At 40.2% G+C, this 25628-nt stretch overlaps 1 protein-coding gene across 2 annotated transcripts in view; it reads right to left on the bottom strand.

Moving 5' to 3' along the window:
- Nucleotides 1-25628, bottom strand: part of Cdh11 (cadherin 11) — a 162654-nt gene that overhangs the window by 95570 nt on the left and 41456 nt on the right. The window contains exon 1 of one of the 2 annotated variants that reach the window (XM_052729379.1): nucleotides 18116-18244. The exons of the other annotated variant lie outside the window; for it this stretch is intronic. The gene's annotated coding sequence lies outside the window, so the exon portion shown is untranslated. Of the gene's footprint in view, nucleotides 1-18115; nucleotides 18245-25628 lie in introns of those variants that run through there. 2 annotated transcript variants of the gene reach the window in all.

Raw genomic sequence — 25628 nt, 5'->3', positions numbered from 1 at the left:
TGTGATAATCTACTCAAGCATGACAGGGAACTGTGATGGGATAGTTGTTCACATCCAAGAAGATCAGAGCACAGGGTTAAGCATTCTTGCCAGTCTTCATCTGACTTGCATTTCCCCTTCCCTACAACAAAATCTAGATTTTCTGTGTGGGAGGAGATGTGTTCTGTCTGGATTTTGGTCTTATTGAACTTTGAATCTACTGAAGTGTTTAACATATTCTTTATCCCAGAGCATCTGTTCATATATTAGTTGAAGGAATGGAGAAAAATACATGGAGTGTCTAAACAGCTGTCATCTTTGAAAACTGAGGCACTGAACTCAAGAAGCAAAGCATCCCTAAGACTGCAGCCTACAGATGTTCTTGAATGTCATTCAGCTCTAGAATGTCTGCCTTCTATGACCAGCATGGCTTGGTCTTAATCAAAATTTTCATTAACTATTTATTGTACTCTGTTTATCTCAAAATCTACTTTTCCTTTCTCTATATAACAGCTCCTTCATACAACACATTCAAACAAAATAAAACAGACAAAACACAAAATAAAAGACAAAGAAAAACCCTCACTGAAAGAATACAGATGCATTTGAAATCGAAAATGATCTTATCAACAAGAACAATAAAATTACCTTATTGTGTGAGATACTCAGGATGCCAAGGACAGGGCAGCCCTGGACTTATGCTGGACACACATGGAGGCATTCACACAACATGGAACTGATGAGGCAAGCAGGAGACATGTTGTAGCCAGGCAGCAAATATGCTGCCACCAATAAATCACATGTTTAGATCTCAGGACCTGGATCTCAACCAGATCGGTATAACCAATTAACTAACATTAAGTGAATCTCAGGTGAGGGGCCTTTACTGCAATGGATTTAAAAACTATTATAGAGAGAAAGGAAAAGAGTTTTCAAACTGAAAACAATTTTTCTTTAGCCTTCATAGCTATTGGTTTGCCCTCTTAGGTTTAGACTTGCTTGGGACCCATCACTCTTTCTTACAGTTTCCTTCTCTTGGAATGAGAACGTCTATCTACCCTATGCCTCTCAACATCATATCACGGAAGCACATAATTCATTTGGATCTACAAATTCATATCTACAGGGTATTTGGCCTCAGAATGAACTGTGATTTGATTATTCCATGTTTGATATAGATAAAATTTAGATGAGAGGTGGAAGATTAAAACTATTGTTGCCCCACTTCCTGCCACCACTTATGGTTCAGGGAACCCTGAGGAATATAAGGTAAAAGATTGGAAGAGCCAGAGGGCATGAGGATGCCAAGGAAACAAGGCCTTCTAAATACAATAGGACCCACACACATAGACTGTGGCAGCATGAATAGGAACTGCACAGGTCTAGGATAGATGGAGTCCCAGCCCTGAAAAGGGAAATGGGCATGAGGCCCCATCTTCAACCCAGAAGCTATGTCCAAATGATAACCACTCACAAAAGAAATATTAGTTTTCTCCACAGAGTCTCATTGGGTATTGGAAACCATTCTTGATGCTAGGCCCCATACCTAGCAGTAGATGGCCAAGAAGAAAGGAACTCAATAGCATTGTTTGGGAGTTCTTTCTCATAATGCTATGTTAGGGCTTTGGTTGTTATTGTTCTCGTTTTACCTCACGTGTATGCCCTTTGAATATACATTATGGTTTCTGGTTTTTTGTTTTTATGAGATTTCTGGGTGTAGGTATGAGAACACATTTGTCTGTTTCTGTGTCTATGTGCATTCCTTGAGCTTTTCTTTGGGCACCTTTTCTTCTGTTTGTTTGTTTGTTTTTCCTATTCTGGTTCATCTGTTTTTATTTTACCCTTTTTTTGTGATGCCTGTTTGTATTCTGATGAGAAAGAAGAAAAGGGTATGGATTTGGGTGGGTGGGAAAATAGGGAGGATCTCGGAGGAGTTGCAGGAGGAGAAAAAGGTAATCAGAATATATTATATAAAAAACTATTTTCAATAAAAATAAATAAGTATAAAAGTAGTATGAAAACAAGTCAGACTTAGGAGCTGTTCAAATGGAAAGGTTGTATTTTGTATGTGAAAGAGTATGAATTTGAGGACAGGGTAAAGTCTTGTAGGTTGAAAGTTTGTAACCCCCTCTCAATATCTATATAATAGTATTTGAAGGCTGGGGCCTTCTTTGAGAGATACTTAGGTGGAAGTAGGGCTGCTTTGGTGAGATTAGCATCCATGCAAAGTGAGAATGCATAGTAGCATGTTCTCTCTCTCTCTCTCTCTCTCTCTCTCTCTCTCTCTCTCTCTCTCTCTCTCTCTCTCCTTTTTGTCTTCTGTGTCTATATTTCTCTTATGTGAGAAAACAGTGAAAAGTGAAAGATGACTGTCTGCAAGACCAGGAAGCGGTCATCCCAGGAACCAAACGTACTAGTGCCTTCATCTTGAACTACTTAGTCTCCAGACTCTGAGGTAAGTATATATTATTTAAGCTACTCTTCCTGGAGCAGTCAGCATAGACACACACACACACACACACACACACACACACAGAGAGAGAGAGAGAGAGAGAGAGCACCTTCCTATCTCTATTTGTCCCAGACACATATGAACAAAGGTGCCAATTTTAATTGTCAACCTTTTCAAACCTTTATATAATTTTACTTATCCAATTGCATGACTGAAGAGACTCCAAATAAAGTAGTGTCTATGTGGGTTCACACAACTCTCAGCACTGTGTAGGGTAATTAAGAACTGTTATCAGTCAACACATGTCTGAATGGGATGTTAATGAGCAATGGATTATTAAAATGTTATAAACAGCATGAAAAAGGCATTTTACCAAGTTATATATAATATATTCTCTTGTATCTGAGATAGCACTGTTGGTATTCCCCATCCAACTCAGTGGAGTAAAACTATTGCTGAGGGTCACAGACAAAAACAAGAGACACAGGGCGAGTATCTAAAAGACAAATGTCCAAGCTCTTGTTCCTTCTGTCTTTCTTCTCTAGGATAATAATGCTATGGTGCACTCCGTGGCTAGCACTATCTATAAAACTTCATTTCGTCTACTGAAACCACCTGGAGTCTTCACTTTGCCTTGCTTCTTCACCTTTCAGGCTATTACATATGAAATGCCTTTCATCCAAAGGTCACAGAGACATTTTGGAAGAAACAAACAAACAAACCAAAAGATGGCCATTGTTTAAGTATTTAGAGTTCTGTTAACTCCAAAACTTTGTGAATGAGGAGCTGTGAGCTCTGGGGAAAGGGTTGCCTTCTAACTATGACATATTAAATGTAAACACTCTAAACTTATTTGAGTTTTTAGCAATGTTTCAGGGTCTGAGAGGGCTGTGAGGATTTACTCTACACCTTTGCCTTCTGCAAAGTCCTTCATGTTAAAATGTCCATTTTCTGTCATTTTGCACATACTCCATGGCCCTCTAACCTGGAATCATGTGCTGCCTTCTGTTCTTCTGAATCCAGCCTTGCCCCATCCATACCCTACCTGCTCTAAGATGTTCCTCTTTCATGTACCAAGCCTGGGAGTCATTAGTGTCACCTTCCAGTGCAGCCACCCAGTGCTCTAGCAGCCCCTTTCATTGCCATGCATGGCCACCCATCTGTAGGATTAAAGTTCTTAGGAAGACAGGCATTAAATAGCATATGTTATTTGAGAGACAAAGAAATCAGGAACAAGAACACCTGAAGGCTACAGGTGTGAAGAAATGTGAAGGGAAAATCACTATGCATACATATCAAAATTAAGACCACTCAAACAAATACAGGTGTGCAGGCCTGTGATTCATACATTCAGGTATCTAGGATAGAAGATAGTGAGTTTGATACAAACCTTGGCTTCCACATGAGAGTCAGTCTCAAAAAATAATGGCTGGATGGATGGATGGGTAAAGTAAGGACCCTAATTTGAAGGTTTGATTTAAACACAGTCATTTCTTTTTCTTTTCCAGATCTCTAAAACTAATGCTTTGGCATATAGATTACCATGTGTGGATGCTCTTCGAAGACTTCTGGCACGGCTGATGGGAACAGAACACCTGACTTCTGCATGGGCAGTAAGGACCCCTAAGAACTGAGCCATTTCTAGTGGAGGCCCTGTTCTAGAATATAAGTTCAGCAAGGCTGAGTATATTCTAAAAGCATATTCAACAGCACAGCGATAAAAAACCAGCCATGTTGCAGTGGTAGAGGGGTGGATGATAGTATGTGTAGAATATATTAAAGTACCCTCTTTCCACTTACTCCATCAATGCATCCATCAGTATCTTCAGACCTATATCTGTAGGTACTGTAGGCACAAAAGCCATAGCAAGAATGAGGGCTTAAAGAAATCATTGCCATAGAGGGGTGTTGTGGGATATTTGGCCACACTGTGAACCCCAAGTTTGCATTTGCATTTGAGTTAATTAAATAAAATCAACCTTGGGCCAGGAGGCTGAGTTAGAAACCAGTTGACAGGAAGTGATCATAGAGAGTCAGAGGGTGTCTGTAAGACAATGGAGAGATGCAAAGAAAGTAGTAAGGAGGGACTTTGTTTGGCATGGGTTTTTTTTTGTTGTTGTTGTTTAAGTAGAATGGAAGAACGCTCTCTTTTGGAGATGCCAGAAAAGAGACAAGGTCAGCTAGTAGTTACTCACTCTCTCTGAGCTAGCAGGTTTTCACCCCAGCCTTTGACTCCTGAGTTTTATTGATAAATAGAACAATAGAGATTTAATTAAAAGCTATATTTGGCACCAGCGACATAGCCGGTGCCTGCAGGAACAGAATTCCTGCCAGGCTAAGGCCTGAGTGGCCAAGGCTGCTGCCAGAGAAGCAGGCCAGTAACTGCAGAGCCGAAATTGCTGGCTGAAACAGCATTAGATTAAAGCATAGCCTCTGTGCTGACAAAAAAAAAAAATGACAGAGGAGGAGCAAGGTAGACAAGGGAGATGGTAGTGCAACCTCATTTTACAGGTACAGAAACTGGGGCTTTGTCATGAATGCCCAAGTGCATGCAGCAGGGAAATACCAGGAATGCACTAAGTTACCACAAGTCCACTCCTCTCACAATCTCTAACAGCCCCAACATCTGGGCCACTTCTCAGAGCAAGCAGTGCCTGCTCCTGTTGTGTGTCCAAAGATACCTTCTACATTTACTGTAAGCATGCAACAAAGAACTGAAGAGAGCTGGGAGCAGAGTCAATCAAAATAAATAATGACTAAGCTTTTGCATGTCATTACTGTAAAAGTGAGTCACAACGCAGGTTTGTGAAATGACTGCTAGGACAATACTTTACTCTCCTCTAGAAGCAATGACTAGAAGCATGTGGCTGATCCTTCTCTGTGATTTTCTTGCTCAGCAAGCAGCAGAAGGGGCTCAATGAGTGCAGTACACTCTGGACATCTACAGATGGGAGCTTACGGCTTTTTAGAGTGTTACATGTTCTCAACATTGTCAAAGTGATGATTAAGCGCCATTAATAATCACCACTGGGTGTTTTTTTTTTCTTGTTATTGCCAAAGTCCCTAAACCATATGGTGAAGCATATTTCATAAGATAAGCCTGTCGATTATGAATTTTCAGAAGAAAGGGAGAAACACTGTGAGAAAACATGACTTAAAGCTCAGATTTTGCCTGTGAGGCACTAGATTGAGTATGGATAAGGAGTAACTGTCTGAGTCCTCCTTCTCTATATAAAATGTGGATTATAACAACTTTGGAGGATTATTATGAAGAGCAGTAAGTAAGAATAAATTGAAAACCTCAATTAATAATCATGAGCTGTGATTGTAAGAAGACAGATACACATTTTACATTTTACAGTGGTTATGGTTGTTTGATATTCCTTTGTACATTTACTTTTCATAAACCTCATCAGTAGATATGTCAGCATTTATATAGGACATTTGCAATCATATAATGTGTAACTAATATCCATCTGTGATCACCAGCATTGTCATTTTTTTTCATATGAGGAAACCAAGTCTCAAAGCGTTTTACAGATGCTGTGATGTTCGTTGGCTGAGCTTAGACCTCTGCTTCCATGTGCGATTACAGGTTTCCAGCAGCCCATGTTTTATGTCCCCTGTTAAGTCTCCCAGGCTGGTTCCTCACTGATAGAACCATGGGATGATATCCCAAAACTAACTGTAATTACAAGAAACCATCCACAAAAAGTTCCTGGGCTCCAAATGGATTTGACACAGCAGCCTTTTAAATTAATCTTTTAACATGATTATTTTTATGTCCCTTTAGTCATTTTCCTAAGTAAGCCATGCCTTCAGAAACACCTAATACAAAATGACAACCTTTGCTTTTTTCTAAAGGGCCGATGGACAGGCGTAGAAGAGAGTCCATTGTCACCATGGTAATTACTGCACAATACCTGATGGCCAATGGACAGTCAGGAGGCTCAGGCAGCAGCTGAATCCGGCATTGTCCTGGCCCGATAAAAAGATTAGAAGCCCTGAAAAGCCGTGGAGCAGGATCTCACAGCTCTTTCGTTGGGTCCTGAAAGGCTCATTGTGCTGCTACCATAAATTCTGGGTTCCCCGGGCACTTGACAACTGAAGCCAGGGATAATAGAATTCTTGTGTCCAACAAAACACTCCTTGTCCAATGGCAGTCTTATCAGCCGCATTTACAAATGTCTTTCGTTGTACCCAAATAATTCCCTATTAGAAGGGCTATTGGGAGCAGAACTAAATAAATATTCACAGCCTTTGTAATATCTTTGAGAAATGAATAAACAAACTATTCTAGCATATGAGGTAGCCTCCTGCTCCTCTACATGTTATTACAATTTCTTGCCCAAATTGCAGTTTCACTTTCTCTCTTTAGCATATTAACAATTCCAGAATGACCTGGCATCATTCTCCAACCACTGTAGATCCCTGATATTATTGCCATGGACAAGGTGTGTTTTGTTGCATGCATTTATTTTTAATTAATGCTTCCACGAAGGCTCAGAGGGGCTTTAGCTTATCTCATGCCAACTTCACAAAAGAGAAAGGATGCAGAGTTCAGAGAGGCTAATAACTTGCCCAAGATAACCAGGCAATGAGAATTCCAATCTAGGTTTCCCTGACATCAAAGTCCCTGCCCTATTTACTCCATCCTGATAACTTTGAAATTGGGAAGAAGAAGAAGAAGAAGAAGAAGAAGAAGAAGAAGAAGAAGAAGAAGAAGAAGAAGAAGAAGAAGAAGAAGAAGGGTCCTGTCACAATAAGTAAGTGTTCTCAGTCTAAGAATAATCACAATAAAGCTGTACACAAACACTGAACATATTCCTGTAATTATACAACCTGAGAACACTGCAATATAATGAAATTAAAATCCTTTGTCTAAGATAATATATTTTATTCTTACCCTAAAATGCCAGTAATTTTTTTCAGAAGCAAAGAGGCAACAAGTAATAGAATCAAACTTAAGGAAAGTGTTTAAGACATCCTTACAGTTTATTAATAAGATTTAATAGAGAATAACCTATGTGAACAAGGCAAACACGTGTACATGATCATATGTCTTCTGTAACACCATTTACCTTTTTCTATAGTTTGATTTCTTTTATTTTGCCAATTTGCCTCTCTGTCTTAAATGAAATAACTTGAAAATATGCACATAACAAAACAGACACTTCTTATTTAACAGAAGCCACCAACCAGAAATGCAATGCACACACACACACACACACACACACACACACACACACAATTATATCTAAAAATGTACATATATGTGTGTCTGAAAATGTTAAAATACTCAGTGATTTCTTTTTTTTTTTTTACAATTATTTATTTTCTGTGCATGTGTGTATACCTGCTTGTCTGTATGTGCACCACATGTGTGCAGATGCTGAGGAGGTCAGAGGGGGTGTCAATTCACTTGGAGTTTGAATAACAGGTGGTTGTGAGCTGCCTGACATACTGGAAACCAAACTAGAAAAGCATTGAGTATTCTTAACCACCGTGCCCTCTCTCAAGCCCCCATTCAGTGGTTTCTCATCCGGCCAAGGGGTGTCCACATTCAATAACACAGCCTACTCATGACTGAGCCTGTCTCAGTCTCACTTGCCCACAGTACATCCAGCATGAGAAATCCTGGTGTTCATTGACTTGGCAGCTGATAACCTCTGTGCCTTTCTGAACATGTCATTCCTTTATCTAAATAAACTCTTTGTTCATTGTTGGTAGAACATCACTAGACCTTCATCTTACTTCCTGTGTGAACTTAGAGAGATCTCCAAGATCCTCTTAGCACACCACATTGGAGTCCCTTACTATACTCTATGGCTTTTGGGTTTTCTCAAGGGCAAGAACTCTTTGTTATTGTGGCTATCTGCCCTTTACAATTTTGTATCCAGAGAAGCTATGAGCTACCTGAAGACTGCAATTCACCTTATACTCATTTTTATCTTCTTGAGTCAGTAGACTTCTACCCTCTTCAGGGCTCACTTACTGCACTCACCAATGAATGACAGTAGGAAAAAAAGAGAGTGAGAGAGCACAAATGTGCTTATATGTAAGAGAATAAGAGAGCAAAAATGCATTTATCTGAATGTATACATATGTGTGTGTGACTAAAAATATTACCCATTCATGTATTTGATGACAGGGATAACTCTGATTGATTTTCAAGGACTATAATGAGGTACTCTTTTAGCTCAAATTACTCAGTCTTGATAATGGAACATGACACTCTTTGTTTTGTTTCCTAAAATAATGAAAATCAGAGACAGTGGTTATCATTTGTTGAAAAAATATGACTATTATCAAAAAAGTGGCAAAATAACAGGTAATTTCTGAATGGCATTGGATGCCTCTGTTTGTGCCAATATTGAGTTTGGAAAAGTATGAGTCACATATCTCCACTGCTTCACTTGCCAAGTGAGGCATCTCAGCACCTGTGGGGATTTAATGTATGATCACCGTCATGAAGAGGTGGCATAAACTCTCTCAGAAACGTTACACATGAGTTACCTAGACTCAGCTTAATCCAAACAAGCACTGAAAATTGATACAATTTACTAAGTGTTTGCTATTCATTGAGTGCTGGACTAAGTACTTTCCTGTATATGTATTCTTATAAGATTCTTGTAGTCAGGGACTATACTTCCTCTATTTCATATCTAGGAAATTGAGGTACAACAAGGATGTATGAAGTTCCCATCAATCACAGTGTCAAAGCACAGTGAGTCTAGGATTGAGACACAGGCTACTCCATTCTACAGCAGTCCATTTAAACGCTCAAACCAACTGTATTCTTTATATATAAAATAGGGCAAATACTTGGGGAAGTAGTCCACTGATGTCATTTAAAAAAATGAATAAGAACTCTATTAGCTTGCCAGGCTGCTGTAATACACAGAGAAAGTAGCCTGATGGGGGAACCCATAAGGACAGTGAAGAACTAACTTTCCACCTCACGCAAGACCAGAGACAATATCTCTAACATTTGATCAGATATAGGCAACCTCCACACAATTAAGACATAAAATTATCTGCAAACTTTTCAATGGAGCAGATGCCAGTATTCATGGTCAGAAAGGCATTGTGACACACACCCACTGCAGTGTTTTAGCCCTGTCACAGCCTGTTACTACTTTCTCATCAGCAGAGAGGGAGATTATAACATCCATAGTGATGTGACTGACTTAAAATGAGTAAGGAGGGAATTCCCTGTGGAGAAATGAAACTCAGATAGAAATACAATCAAGATTCTGAAAATAAAGCAGGACTATCCTTTCACACTGACAAACTGAACACCAGTTGATGAGAAATTGTTGAGTAAGTGAAACTTCTTGCTGCTAAGCCTCATGATCTGAGGCCAATCCCCCAAATCCACATGGTAACAAGAAAGAACTGGCTCTCAAAAGTTGCCCTCCAACCTTCACTTTTCAAATAAAAATGAGTAAAATGTAAAAAGCAAAAAGCTATCTTGTCAGTCAACTCTACTAAGATTTTGTGAAGATAAATGCTTTGAGAGCTCCATTGTCTTTCAATTCACAAGGGTGAAAAAAATAAGTTTGCTTAATATCCTGGGTATTGTCTATCAGGTTGACACAGACCTAAGCTAAATGACAGTGAACAGCCTCTGAATAGGTTAACTGGTAAAGGAGCAGTGAATTCCTGACACCATGTTCTCACAAAGGCACCCATACTTTCCAAAGGGCTTCAGTGAATGAAAGCCTGTCATTTTCTTCAGACACTGAAGTTGGCCACTGAAGGGTAACATGAGTCAGGGAAGGAGTCTAGTGGGGGCGCTGGGTCTTCCTTTTAGCTCATTAAGTACACTAGATTTACTCTGCTAAAGTGTTTTAGTTATGTTCTGCTGTACTTCGTTAGTGAAATAATGTCCTTCACTGGTATGAATACATTTACTGTTCTTGAATTCACCTGGAAGAGTCACTTGACAATGTCTAGAATCTACTATTCTCATGGGAAGTGTTATCTAGGCCAGTTCCCCCAGGATTTACCTCTGAGGTACTTGCATATATGCAAAGACGTCCTCAAAAATCTACCTGACATTTTCTTCTTTTATACCTCTTGTTTGGTTAAAAGTGATACCCACTTTTATGAATCCCTTTATAGGAACCCACTTTTATGAGAAGGAAGAAGGAAAAACAACACATGCTCAGCAGTTGTGTAGAGCTGTGTTATAGCATCAGACAGGGCTGTGATTCCCCCCTCGGTAAGAATGACAGAGAATAAATCCTGCTCATATATGAAGGAGCTCTGCTCAAGTCAGAGGCTGGAAGCCTCTTAAAATCCTTCTGCTATAATGCTCACTCGGAGCTTTATTTTACATCTTCAGCCAAGAGAGTTAGGCTGCATTTAAGTCAGTTTTCTTTCTAATGTACTCTAATCTTTGATGCTTGTATCTGTCTGAAATGGATGCTTGATATATAGATGTTAGATTGATGTATAATTTATATGTAAATTTGTACAAAGTAGAAATGCTACTCATAATTTGATTTCTAATATTTGGAAAACACTTAAACCAATTCCCTTATCCAGTAAATTATCAAGTTAATTTGACACTAGATACCACAGTAAATGTGATAAAAAGTAAGTATCCCTCCTACTCAGTTACCATCAGTTCTCCTGGCTAAAAGTAACCCACTTTCACTGGCAGTATCAGTGTTCTTACAAATTGTGAATCTCTAATGTTCAACATGAGTCATGTGGGTTCACGAGTCAATCCCAATATCACAAAGAAGATGATCTATAAGGGATATGGCATATGCAAAGGACCATGAGGCAAGGTGGTAGGGAGTTATGTTTTCAATAAGCAGGAAACAATGAAGGGACCAAGCTTTGGTGATAGTGACAGAAAGATCCCAAGAAGAAATGCAGAAAGGTTCTCATTTGGGACTCTATGGCTCACCAGCCCTGAGACTTGAGGCAGTTTCTTTACCAGCCAAAGAGGTACTTTCCTGCATAAGCTTCACAGAGCTATGCTGAGGCAAAGGAAATGAGGTCTGTAAATTATATTCTTGTTTCTAGGAAAATATTGCTTACTAAATATTAATTGATATTATCACAAATAATTGTTCACTGCAAAGTCTCTATAAAAATAAACTAGTGAAATGACTTATTCAATAAAGACTCAATGAATATCAATTACTGCTGGCATTAAATGACAGCTAACCAAGACTTACCGAGTTATCTTAACTATTTTTTGAATTCTGATCTCTGCAGAAAGAATCTATTTGCAGTGATTCCTAGAGACTTCTCTTTGGTGACAAAGAGAGAAGGCAGCCTGGGGCTCCAAATGCACTCAGCTATATTGCTCTTCTTTAATTATATCCAGCTTTTTGGTTACCTCATTTTTACAAGAGTTACTACTTTCCCATAAATGAGAGCAATATAATTATCTTCAAAAAGGTTTAAGAAAAGGAGAATGAGTGAAAACACAGTATTGAGTAAATAATAAAGGAAACAGAACGATTGTAGAGTTGGTGAACATTGGTCTATTTTTAAGGGATAGAAACTGAGGTGTAGAAGGAGCAGAGTCTGCAGCTACCTCAGTGGCCATGGGTTCTGCTTCTTGCATCCTGAATCTCTGTACCTTAGCCTCATTAGCATCGAAAGCCAGATGAGATGTCTAAAGGGACCACTGAGAAAAAATGGCAGTTCTCTTCCAAGGACAGGAAGAAAAAGAATATAAGAGACAATATCAATCCTGACCTTCTGATGGAGAGAGAGCATAGTCTAAGAACTCCCAAAAACTATGTCTTCATAGCAAAGAAACTAGGTTGGAAATTACGGAGCCCAGAATTCACCCTGTGCTTTCCTTTTTTTTAAAATTCATTTTGCACATTTATACACGCCCTGCTTTATTCTAAAGGGAATTGAAGACTACTTACAAGGCACATCTGGTACCAAAAATGGTAGTGTTTTATATAATAGGATGTTATAAAGGAGGAAATGACAACATTAAATAATTTGGACTAAGGTTTTAAATGCAAAGATTGTTCTCAGCAAAAGTCACGTCATTTCGAGAGCTATGTTGCTCAAAGGGTCATAGATATACACAACCATGTCCTGTCTGATTACAGTCATCCCAGGTGCTGATGTCACTGTTTTATTTACTCTGTTTTTTTTTTTTCAGGTAGTATTGAAAACAAGCATCATCCTCAAAGGCAGAATTATAGCATCTCACAACATGAAGTTGATCTCAAGTGAGGGGAGATGAGAAGGATACAGAACATTATTCAAAAGAGCAAAGCCCATCGTCACATAGCTGCTGTATGCTCACATGAGCTCTAGGCCTACATATACTATTCCTAATTTCCAAACACCAAAGTCTCTTATGTCCTACGTCCTCTTTTGAGTCTCCTATTTTGTACACCCTGCTTTGTGTGGAGTGCCATGCTTTAATAGATTGTCAGAATGATTGTCCCTCCTTGAAAGTAGATATATCTAAGGTGATTTAGTCCAGGCATATAGCTAGCAGGAATTCACACCCAGGGAGTCTTCTTCTAGGCCTCCTGTTCCTGACACCCAGTGCACACTGACTCAGGGCAACTCTTCCCAAGTGAGCCTCAGCTGACCTTCCATATGACCTGGGCCAGACTCCGCAAGAAACCCACTAATTTCCTGGGTTGGCTGTGTTGTTTCACAGTGCTTCCCATTCCTTGTACTATGTATAGAAAGCTTCCCTTCTTTATGAAATCCTAGTTCTTTAAGACTCAATACAACTTCCTTACAGCACACCCTCAGGATTTATTTGGACACAAACACACGAGCACAGACCCCTCACAAAGGCATCATCCATGTGGACCATTCACTCTGTCCACGAGCATATCTTGAGCATCTGCTTTGTGCCAGACACAATCAGTTCACCAGGGAATCAAAGAAGATTTCTTTTTCTACAGAGCCTTCCTCAAGCATTCAACAGACAAGAATTAGACGGTGATCAAGGACACAGAAAGCATTTGAAAGCTTTTTGAAACAGAGTGGATTGTGATTTCTTTTCTAGGAACCAACCATTTACACTAGGACACACATGCTCAGCAAGCAGCTAATAGGCAGTGACTATGGTCCAATGAGAGGCAACAGCCTCTACCCACAGCAACTGCTCTCAGCCAATAAGACCTTCTGTCCTTGAATATGTGCTTTTAAACCCAACCACTTGCAAACCACTTTATCCCTATGGAGTTATGAAAAGTAGGGCTCTGTCCTCTATGTTACTTATTGCTCCTGCAACACAAGTTGTATAACTCTCTGTGTTTGCTGTAAATCAAACATACAGAGACCCAGACTTCAGGCTTGAGAGACATCATAAATCTCAGGAACTATGAGTCAAATGGCAACTCAGTGATATAATCAAGTGATTTCAAAATGAATCCTGGAATGGTCTGGGTAATCCAGAGATATCACAGAGGTTACTCCCAAGGCAATGGTGGGGCAGAGAGAGCTGGGGGTCCCATCCGTTTCTCTTCCTGTTTAATCCATACAAGCTCTCTCCATTATGGCTTTGAGATGCTAGCATTTTGGGTTAAGATCTTTTTCTTTATTATTATAAACTTGTTTGTTTTTCACTTTCAGCTAGACTTTTCGTTTTGTTTAACTCAGCATGCTTTGTCATGGTCGCTTTGCATTGGCAATCATGTCAATCTGCAGCACATTGTTCCCAGGCTCCATGTTGCTTGCCTTTGTTTGCTGTGTTTTTGTATTGTCTTTGGGTGGACAGCCATTCATAATTGTTGTGCATGACAAAATTTTCTATACTAGTGTATGTGGGTGGGCGGCGGGGAGTGAGCATACACATGCCACAGCATGTGTGGTGAATGTGGAAATCAGAAAACAACTTTTGCAAGTCAGTTATTTCCTCCCCTCATGTGGGTCCTGGGGATTGAACACAGACAATCACGTTCGGAAGTGAGCATCTTTACTTGTTAAGCCATCTCACTCGCCACTCTGCATGTTGAACTCTCATAAGGAGCGTGTGAAAAGCACACATATCTGGGTGATCGCTTAGACTTTGGTCCTTCTGAAGATGGTCTCAGATAAGATCTTCAACATAAAAATAGGAAGGCTACTAAAGCAAAATGACTAAAGAAAAGGCAAGGTAAAATAATGATAAGATTGGATCTAAGAGACTATTTTTAGTGGTCTAAGAAGACTCCCCATCATGCCAAATTATGATGTACACTTAGTTAATAAAAGTTTCTCCACCCTCCCATAGAAGCCAGCTCATTTCCATATCCTCTCTCAGACTCTTAACCTAAAACCTTGCCACCTCATTAAAAGACTAATCTTTACAGATTTGACCTGGAAGTAAGCAAATGTATTTAATGTAATTAGTGATCTTCTGACTCATTTATAGGAAAGAGACTTTGAAGACAAGGTTATTTTTGAATAGTTTAATTCTGCATCAAATGTGTTGTTCTGACTCCCAGTTGAAATGCCATTCACCTTTAGGAACAGGAAAATGCTTCTAGCAACCACGGAAGCTTCCTGTGTGCAAAGCTTTCTTAATTATTTGAATTATAAAATATGGGGAAAAGAATAATAACATCCTGATATTGACAATTTCTAGATTTTTTTCCTATGCATGTTTCAACGACCTTTTTTTCATTACAAAAATAAAACATTGAAGCTTTGGCAGTCTAACTCAGAATGAAGTAACTGATGTGATGTTAAGTACTTCATAAATAAAGTGACTCTTTAATAGTCCCATTTTATTCCACCCAAATGGCTAAAAAGAACTATATTGTTATATCCACATAATATTAGAAGTGCCTTGCTTTAATAAGAGAACATATAAGTAAAGTGCTGACCACACACTGAATAGAATAGCAAGCCTTTCCTACCTTGGCAATTCCATGAATTGGAAAGCAAAATGGAAAATACACTGTGCTACTTTGGTATTGTGCACTATGAAATAAAAGTCGCTACTCAAATAACACTAATTTAAAGTTATCCTTAAGTATTATACCAAAAGGAAAAGATATTTTATGAGTTTCCATGAATAAAATGTGGTGAGATTTTCTTTCTTCTTCCTGAGTGTTAAAGTTATTGTCAAAGGAATTGGTGTATAATGTTGTAAGCTACATGATCTCAACCTCAATGTGCAGCATGGCATATTTTTTGAAGGGTGGACCTTCAATTGGCCACAGCCAAAATGGACTAGGGTGCTGAGGACTTAAACCCTTTCTACCTCTTTCTCCAACAGCCAGGGAGAAGTGTTCCACCTACAGCTGCCAAAGAACAAGCCAATTTATTCCAAAATAGAAACAGGAAAACAGTTTACAACACTAAATGCCTGAATCATCGAAGTGTCAAATTAAATATTGATAGCATCAATTTGAGTCTAAAATACTCTCTGGTGTTTGGAGAATCCAGGAAGGGAGGTCAGCAAGTACCAGACTGATGATGAGAGCATGAGAATGTTCCTGTAGGGCCCATCATTTCATCCAAGACATCCATCCATCTATCTGACCACCTTCGGTGCATTGTAAGGCTGTACTGAGGTTGAGGGACACATTGATGGATAATACTGGACCCCTGTCCCTAGTGAGATTGTATTGTACCTAATTTTAGCTGTGCTTTCTGCAGCCTGGATAGCATTGCCAAAGGAAACACGTGAGATCTATCTAGTCTCAGAATAAACTAGGTAATACATTGTAACCCACCCAATCAACCATTGGACAGGGGTGACTGAATTCAAGTTCATGTCCTATGACCGCAGGCAAACAGTTTACCACTTGGGTCCTCAGTTTTCTCATATTTCAAAATAGTAGGTGAGTGAGATGAATGTCCTTGAAAACTTGAAGCTCTGTTATTCTATGGGGCAACAGACTCATTTTTGCCCAAGATATTAAGACTAAATCAGAAGTCATAGAACATGAGAAGAACTTGAGCCATGCTCACTACACTTAAAAGCAAACAGCTATATAGCACCATAGAGAAGGAAGTAATATAGGGAGTATTAGTCGGTGACTTATATCCATGGAGGAAGTTGGGGAGTCCAATCCAAGACTGAAACCACTGCCTCTGCTTTCTCAGAAAATGTGCTGCTCTGGGAGAGTTTGTGAGGGAGGGCAGTATCTCAACTCAGCTAAATACCCCTCAGCTTCTTCTGCATGTGAATCTTCTTCTGTATGGCCTAACATACAGAGTTGCTTGGCATATTATTCAAGATGCATAATCTATATTAACATAAAACTAAAAGCACAGGGTTCCTCCCTAAACACACAATGAACTCTTGATAACTGCTCAAGTCACACAGAGATGAAAAGCAGGTTATTACAATTAGAAACACCTGTTGCTGCTGAATATCCTTCACTTTTCTTTTCCCTGTTCTTGCTTTAGGTCAGGCTTATGGGAAAATGCTATTCTGATGAACTCATACTGATGAGAACGTTGATTGGCAATTAGATACATATGATTAACTTAATATGGAAAGAGTAATTTGGTTGTTGCTTTATTCAGTTTGTTTAGAAAGAGTAGTTTTCACAATACATGACAAAAATGATGACGAAGGGTCCCAGATGCTGAACAAACCAACCTCACATTTGCTTGGTGAGCTCAGCATGAACAAAGGCCAGATAGGTGAGTCACTCATAGCTCAGCAGTGCTGAGAAAGGGACCAACTAGAGGCACGTGCTGTCCTCTGTAACTGTCCCAACTGAAATCTTCATTCATTAAACACACAATCCAAAAGATCCTTTGAGGAATTCCCTGGTGCCCTTTGGCAGAAGACTGACAGAGTTGAAATCAAGGGATGGGTGGGTGGGGGGAACTGTGAGAACGCTTGCTCAAGGGAAAGTACTCTCTGTGGAAAATGCAGGGAGGGTGGGCTCAGAAACCAGAGAGCCTGTTAACGGTCCTGCTCAGAGACACAGCAATGTAAAATGCCAGCTTCTTTTCAGAAGCTGAATCCCAATCCTCTTCCCCTTGTGTAAGGACAGGCATATCCTTCCATATTCACATCATACATATACACACATCCACTCACACACACTCGGGGTGGGGGTAATATTACACTAAAATGGCAAAGTCCACTTTGAATCACAAAGAACAAAACAGTAAGATCCATTTGATGTGATGAGCAAGGGGTTACACAGTGGCTCCCTGTAACTAGGTCAGAAACCAATTGCTAGTCAACTCCACAGGCCCAGAAAGATTTAATGAGGAGGCAACCAAAGACAGAAGGTGGAAACAGTGCCCCAAGCACGTGTCCCAGACTCCGCAATCTGGCAATAGCACCCAGTCCACACCATCTCTCTCACGGAGAGACCAGAACAAACTTTCCGAAGCTCCGAAGACACAGGTCCATGATCCTGGCCAACCCAGCCATAGCTCTGACTGCAGTGACCAGGGTGGAACGAAAACAAACGGAATCAAATGACAATCATGACCCAAGGAGAAAGGACAGAAATAGTGAGACGATGCAGAGCTGGCAGCTGCAGTGACACAAACAGGACATAAATAAAACGGTAATGCCAAACTGAAGCTTGCAAAAGCTGGTCCCTTCTGCCAGGATCGACACGCCACTGTTCCATATCTGAACTGCCTGTGCTGGGCAGGGCGACTGGCACCTGCACATTGCCTAGCAGATGGGAAGGCAAGACCTGAGAAATCCAGTGCCTACTCCCTCTACCATCACAAGGTCACAAGCAGCAGTTGGCCACTTACAGTCATCCTAGGGGGGTCAGGATCCAGCTATGGTTCCGAAAGAAAGCTTCCTTCCCCGTGATCTCACTTGTGGAAACGGAGGGGCCATAGGGCTGTGAGAGGGCTCAGCCTGGCTTTGTTCTGCATAGCAGCCTCCCAGAATGGCTTAAGAGGCAGTCCCAGCCCCTGGCACTGCTGGCAGGCCTGTGAATGAACCACTGTGTGAGACACATACCCACTGCTAATGAGTCCCACACAGACACAAGCCAGAGAGGCCAGTGCAGTAGCCCGTTGCACAAGAGGCAGATGAGAAGCAAACACTCATGCAGTAGCGTGTGGGGCCCACCTGGCGCACAGGACTCCAGCCCATGGGAGCTGTAGGGCCCCAGCACCCAGGATTGGAAATAGCTATATTGCTCATACTAAAGAAAACACTGCCCCCCCCCCCAAATTCAATTATCAGGAACGTGGCTGTCAAAATTACAAGCAGAACTCCCTTTAAGCATTGCTCTCCTTTCATTATCTTGAAGAATATCTTAACTTATAAATATCAGAAGGCAATATTCAGAATAACAAGGTACTTAGCAATGTAGTACTCAAACACGGAATGAAATAAAATAGTATGTTTGCTTTAGAATTTTGAATATGATTAAGTTTATTTGACATAATTCCATTGTAGATTGTAGATCATTAAGAACTGAAGAGTAAGAATGAGCTTTGGAGCAAGCTGCAGGTGATTGAATCCCTCCACAGATTACTCACTGGATAACCTTAGAAATGTCTCCACCTCCTTATTTAGGAAACAGAGATTAACTTGTTCTCTGCCGCTTAGTCTGTCTGTGAAACTGACTGAGTTGACTGATGAGGTGTACTCATGTAGAGCTCCATGATGCTTCCCACCTTCTTTGGTCACAGTCCCATCTTTAGTGTGACTTCAGTGAGCTGAGCTAATCTTGGACCTTAAAATTGAGATTATCACACTAAGTCCTTTAGGACTAACCAGTTATTGAAATCCCAGCCATGGATAGATATGCAGCTTAAAATGAGTATGACTAGGTACAGTTTAAATCTCTGAAAATTAAGATGATTTAAAGAAAACAAGAAAAGAAATTTCCTACAGCCCTGCCAACTTCTCTTGCCTTCTCCAATAAGGATTTAGAAGGGAAAAGACAGATGTCCTAAGAGCATGTATATGCTTGTCTACTAAATACATATGTAAAGTTTTCAGATATTGTTTATGTTGATGACTGTGCTTTATAGTCCCCTTTCTTCCTTTCTCTTTCTTTCTTCCTTTCTTTTGTTTTTTTGAGACAGAATTTCTCTGTGTAACAGCCCTAGCTGTCCTGGAACTAGCCCTGTAGACCAGGCTGGCCTAGAACCCACAGAGATCCACCTGTCTCTGCCTCCCTTCTGAGTGCTGGGATTAAAGGCGTGCACCACCACCACCCAGCCTGTATTCCCTGATGACTCACTCCTCCCATAGTAGCCTGGCCCTGAGTGTGAGGTAAGCCCTCCTCTGCTGAGAAGTGCTTCTGTTACTTTCTTATGCAGTTCACCTGCGGGCCTTATTAAGCCAAGTCTACCCTAGGAGGTCTAGGTTGCTATCAGAGGTCCTACATAGCTGGTAACTCACCAGGAGACAACAAGCAAGCTCCTAGTCCAGGGAGAGCACTCTAAGAGAATCATGCCTTGCAGGAAGCTGGGGTGCTGGGAGGAAGTTTGCGCTGGAGCTTCCTTTTGGTACTTCTTTGATGTCAGGGCTGTTTCCTGACAAGGTGCAAACTCTTTCATTATTCATACAACCACTGTTGTTAAATCTGTGCTTAAATACTTGGACCCAGAGGTGGGAACATTTACTGTTTTGTTTTGTTCTAAATCAAACAAATCGAATAAAGCAAATACCCACTGATGCCTGGCGACTGCCCTTTGGGGAGTTCATGTAACTTTCTTTTTCCCTTTTTTTCTTTGCCTGGCTGCAGAATCAGAGGTAGGAATGCCACAGAGGAGGCACTGTGCATCAGTTTACATTATCAGATCAGGGAGTCTCTAAAGGGAATGAGATGCTGCAGAGAGAAATGAAACATGCCCTCATCCACACACCTAGATTAAATGCCTTTCTCTGCCCTTCTGGAAAACTTCAGGGGGAATGAGAGTTGAAGTGCGCACCACGAGGTTCCATCACTTGTTTGCTGCACAATATCTGACAAATGACTAAGCCTCTCTGAAACTTAGTGTTTGCTTTCGTTTTTCCAGCCTGGAATGTGATTCCAATAATGTCTACTCTATAAAATTATTAGTGTGAAATAGCTCATACGTAAGAGCCCGGCATTAGTTCCCCCAAAGCTCCTCAAAAGGAACCCATGAGTTGCATTCTGTAACACCCAGGGAAGCCTCTTCCAAGTCCCAGCCTTTTCTCAGATTGTGGCATTTGCATGGGAAAGAAGCACAGAAGCAGAAAAAGGAGAAAAGACAGTTGTAAGAGAAAAAGAAAGGAGAGTCAAGACAGGCAAATGGAATGGCTTTCACAGAAGTGCGAAGCTTTACTGACACTTTCTAATTATTGTACAAAGTGCTGCAATCGTCAGAGGAAGGTAACATTAAGCGATTTCCCATCCTAAAGTAGAAGAAATGGTTAATGTTTTTATGAAAATCCATGTACCTGAAAATATACTACAAAGGAAAGGGATTATTCCTCAGCACACACACTCACGCATATATTGTCTTCCTCCTGAAATCCTTCTCCCTCCAGCACATAGCTGAATCTTGCACATGATGAATTACATCTGGGAAGATCTGAACTGGCTGACTTCCTAAAAGGAAAAACTCCTGTGGCTGCTAATGTGTCTCCACATCCCATTGTGTAGTGATCATTGCCAGCATGGACTGCTGGCCAGAAGGACTGAAAAAAAAAAAAAAAAAAAAAGACTGGCAGCACACCTTTAGTTTCCACAACTCAGAAGGGCAGAGCATTAGTCAATATTTTTTCATTAAAAAAAGGGGGCATAGAAATTCTGAGGGAGGATTATAAGAAGCCACATGTGACAGCAGCTTCTTGCATGATCCTGCACTAAAGCTCTTTCCACCCGCCTTGTTGTGTGAGGGGACTCTCATCATCAAACCCTACTTATAAGACCATCTGTGTCCCTGGCCATGCAATCAAAGTCCTCGGCCTCCACTCAAGCATTGTTGCAAACAGTCCTCTTCTTGATGCGGTTGTTCAAGACTGTGGGCCACTGCAAAGACCCCTTCTTTCATTAGGGATTTCTCTGTCTAAGCAGGATTTATGATGATCCCTTGGCAAGGATCCGTGAATCACTGGCTTTCACAGGACAGCCAAAAGAGTGTTTCAGGAGCATCTACCTCTGACAGGCAATCCAACCCTGAAGATTTATCTCCTCGGATAAAACAGGCATTGCCTGATGCTTCCAGGAGGCTGCAGCACTCGGTATAGGCAGGAAACACACAAGACAGTTCAGGGCCACCAGCCTTCTCCCAAAGATTGACCCTAAGGAACTGACCACCTTTTCTGAAAAACCATCTCAGCTTTAAGACAGAAAAGTTAGTTTTCTATGTGGTCTGTCATGCATGCTAACTGGAATACAATAAATCTTGATTTGTGTGTATGGCCTGATGCAGGGAACCAGTTGTTTTTGACAAAGGATGTATGGCCTGAAAACAGCAGCATTAACACTCTAGTACTCTGCCTTTATCAGGGAGCAGAAGCTGTGAGTACTTGGCCCCAGACTGAAAGAGATCACTACACCTGTACCTCTCAAGAGTTTGCCAATGAGTGATAGACACTTTCAACGTATGGTAATTACATTTCAGTATGAGAAGCACAAATCCTACTTGTTAAACCCAGGTTTCATTTATACCAATTCATGACAATTTTCTTTGATTTGTCTCTTATAAACTGATCTTCCAGTTCCTGCACCCTCACTTAAAAAGCACGACTGTCTTCCTTTTTCTTTTCTGTTTCCCAAGGATGCAGGCAAACCAGGAAGAAAATCTTCCCTCATAAGCTCACTAAGAGACAACTCCAGTTAGCATAACCTCACAGCCCAGTATGGGAAAATGGAGACTAGAGAAAGAGACAGAAGAGGGAATAACCACCCCCACAATCCAGCTCATTCTGGGGACATAAAATTTCTAATCCAATAAACACTTGTAAAGAGAGTTCTAGTCTGAGGGGCAATGGAGACCGAAGAGAGTCTGACTCCCCAAAAGCCATGTAGGACATTATCAGACAATAAATAAAGTTGAGATTTGCCTGGGCACGAATCCTCTATACACTTTCCATTGCATGGAGTTATTTTAAGAAAGGAGGGTGGGTGCTTTTGGCTTTCATCCTTTGGCAAATACTTCAAGCAAAGGTCACAAAATCGTAAAGACACCAGCATGTCTAAGTTCTGGCTCCACCGCTCCAACGTATGAACACCTGAAAATCACTTGATCTCCCTAAATGTCAGTTTTCTTATCCAAGGAAAAAATGATATGGGCATCTTTATAGATGATTACACATGGATAAAATGAGATAATCGAGCAGAGAGCACAACTTGCAGAAACCTATAATGTGTGTAGCTTCCTTCCTAAACTCCAGAAAAGAAAAATATTTTGTTGTAAGGTACATGTGGCAGAAAAATGAAATTTTAACATGAGGAGAATAACTAAACCAATGGAAATAATATTGCCTCATCTAACTACAAAGGCAACAGTCACACAATAGCAACTGGGAAGGAAAAGGAAAAATCACAGTAACAACTGTTTCATTTCATCTACACAATATCCTAACACGTTGCTCATAGTCAAGGTAAAGAAAATTTATATGATTTTGTAAAAAGAGAACCTCAAATGGGATTTGCATCCGGCACAGTATGTTTAAAGGAAGAAATCCTTTTATATCAAATACTAGGTTATTTCACATCCACAGAACTCAGCAACAACAAATTTCACAATTATTTGAGAGGCTCTTTCAAACATTTCAGAGTACACTCTTCTGTTCATCTAAAAGGAACTGCAGTGTCTTCCTTGCCTATTCATCTTAATGATGAACCACACTCTTCTCTCTGTGAGCCATGGACATATCTGCCTGCTATCTGTGTGGCTAACATCACGTGGATGCAGAAATATGGATGCATTGTTTGCCTGTCAGAAACAGAAACCCTCTCACCCTACCCCAGGAGATTCATTAACTTAAAAAGCCAATGATGGCATTATTTCTTCATTCTGCTGGAGATTGGTATGTTCTGTCAATGCAGAAACTTCAAAGAATTCTCTCTGATACTGACGATAAAACAGAGACAACTACACATGTGACTATTCACAAGACTTTCTTATTCTCATGGTGCTATTTCCATGTAGAGAAAAACAATTCAGATATAGTGAACAAATGTGTATGAACTGACTGCACTCAAAACCTCTCACATTCCATTTCACTTAATGTGTGATACGTGTGTTCCTTGTGGCATAATTCCTATACCACAGATGACAGCATCAAAGAAGACTAAGTGGCATGCCACTCCCACTATAGACTAGACAACCTTTTGCTTTAACATATAGTGCAACTCTTTTCTCTCCTATAATGAATTTTCCTCAGAAATTTCCAACATATACTCCAGCTCACACACTGTGAAGGATCATATTCTAGGAGGGATTTTGGTGTGTAAGTCATCAAATATTGATCAAGCAATGCTTGCCAATCAACTTCATAGTAAAATTCAAGAGGCAGGGTGAAAATAAAGATTCCTGGTACAGGCTTCTGGAACCAGCAGCCCAGAATGATTCCAGATCCTCATTTCAGAAAGGAGAAAATGAAACGAGTGAGAAGCAGAACTAATGCTGTGTAGAGAACTTGAAGCAGAGGCTAAATAAATCACAGCCCAGGACTGCTGGATGCCTGATGTTAAACAAGGTATGACCCAGCTGCTTTTGTCTTCAAGCTTAACAACAGTGTCAAAATCCACTTCAATTTGGATATGAGAAGTGGCACGATCCCTGCCTAATACGCATGTGCTGATTCTTACACTAGGAGTCAGTCGCCTGAGTCATAGCAAAAATTAAAAAGTCAACTCATGAATTTTGACAAAACCTTTTACAGGATGAGATGTTGCATAATCCATTCAGGAAACAATTAGTAATTAACTGCATACCAGGTGCTGTGATACAAAGGATGCAGTAATAGATCTCTATCTGCATGATATTTGGGATTGAAATGTGATTCCTGACAAATTGCCGGTGGAAGAGAAGACTTACCAATGCATAGTTGGTCAGGAAGTCTCTCCAGCACAAACATTTAGCCAAAGAAAGTCTTCAAAGGTAGAAAAAAAAAAAAACACATGTACGTGAGGGAATAGTATTTTAAGTACCTTATCTTTTAGAACATAATTTTCTTCGGATTTTCCTGGGCAGAAAAATCTTTGATGTTTTCTCTTCTCCCTCCCGTGTGTGTGTGTGTGTGTGTGTGTGTGTGTGTGTGTGTGTGTGTGTGTGTGTGTATGTGTGTGTGTGTGTGTGTGTGTGTGTGTGTGTGTGTGTGTGTGGCCTTGAGCACACTGGGCAAGCATGATACCACCTAACAGCTACATCTAAGCACCTTATCAAAATGTTTTTAGGGATGGTATTAGCATATATATTTTATATATGATGTTCCTTTGATTTTAACAATGAAATTTATCATGTATTTTGCCCATACACTTAAGCAATGTGTGCCTGCATAAGTATATGTCTTAGTATGTGTTCCCTTATCACCATTCTATAATGAATCTTCTAGTCTTTTTTATTACATTTTTCCCCTTAAACCCGTTAGCATGGCTGGAAAATAAAACGTTTCACAGCCTGGTGCTTTTCTGCCTTCCTTGATTCGAATGAGTCCTAGACTCGGCAAAGTCCATGCCCCAGCCACAGCCAATAAACTTCATTCCATGAGCCATCCAGGTGTGTTTATGCTCATGTCACTCGTACAGCCTATTCTCCTGAAGGTCTTGAAATAGACATCTTCCTTGTCTATTGGAAAATCACGTGTGGATTCTTAACACTCACCCATCTCTTCTCCTCGTTTCTGTGTCTTTGTAAAGAATTAATAGATCGAATGTCTAGGAACCTTTCTTTCCTCAGTTTACATCTCTCATCTCACACAGTGTTATTTGTATCAACAGGATTCTTAGGTTTTATTTATCCATATCATTCTTATTACCCATTAATGCATACTCAGTGTCAAAATTTTAGAGAATAAAATGCATAAATGAGAAAACACACATTTCTTTCCACTGTTTCTTATTTGCTACTTTTTTTTTTTAACACAATTGAGATTTTTCTGCTTCTATTGTACCTGACTGAATATGCACCCTGGGCATTTTCATGCACCAGTACTCAACAATCTTTTGGAACCCTGCTTCTAATGATTGTTTAATTGCCTTTCAGGATGAACAACAAACTATAGAACCATTCTACTCCCTACTATTGGGCTACATGTAGTTTTTAAATTTTGCTGTTATAAGTAACAATGTAGCAAATGTTTTGTACATTAATCTCTGTC

Source organism: Peromyscus californicus, unplaced genomic scaffold (assembly GCF_007827085.1).
Source record: "Peromyscus californicus insignis strain IS unplaced genomic scaffold, ASM782708v3 Scaffold_8__1_contigs__length_139910024, whole genome shotgun sequence".
Taxonomy (NCBI): Eukaryota; Metazoa; Chordata; class Mammalia; order Rodentia; family Cricetidae; genus Peromyscus; species Peromyscus californicus.
The sequence above is the reverse complement of the archived record's forward strand: the minus strand, read 5'-3'. Positions and strand labels throughout refer to the sequence as shown.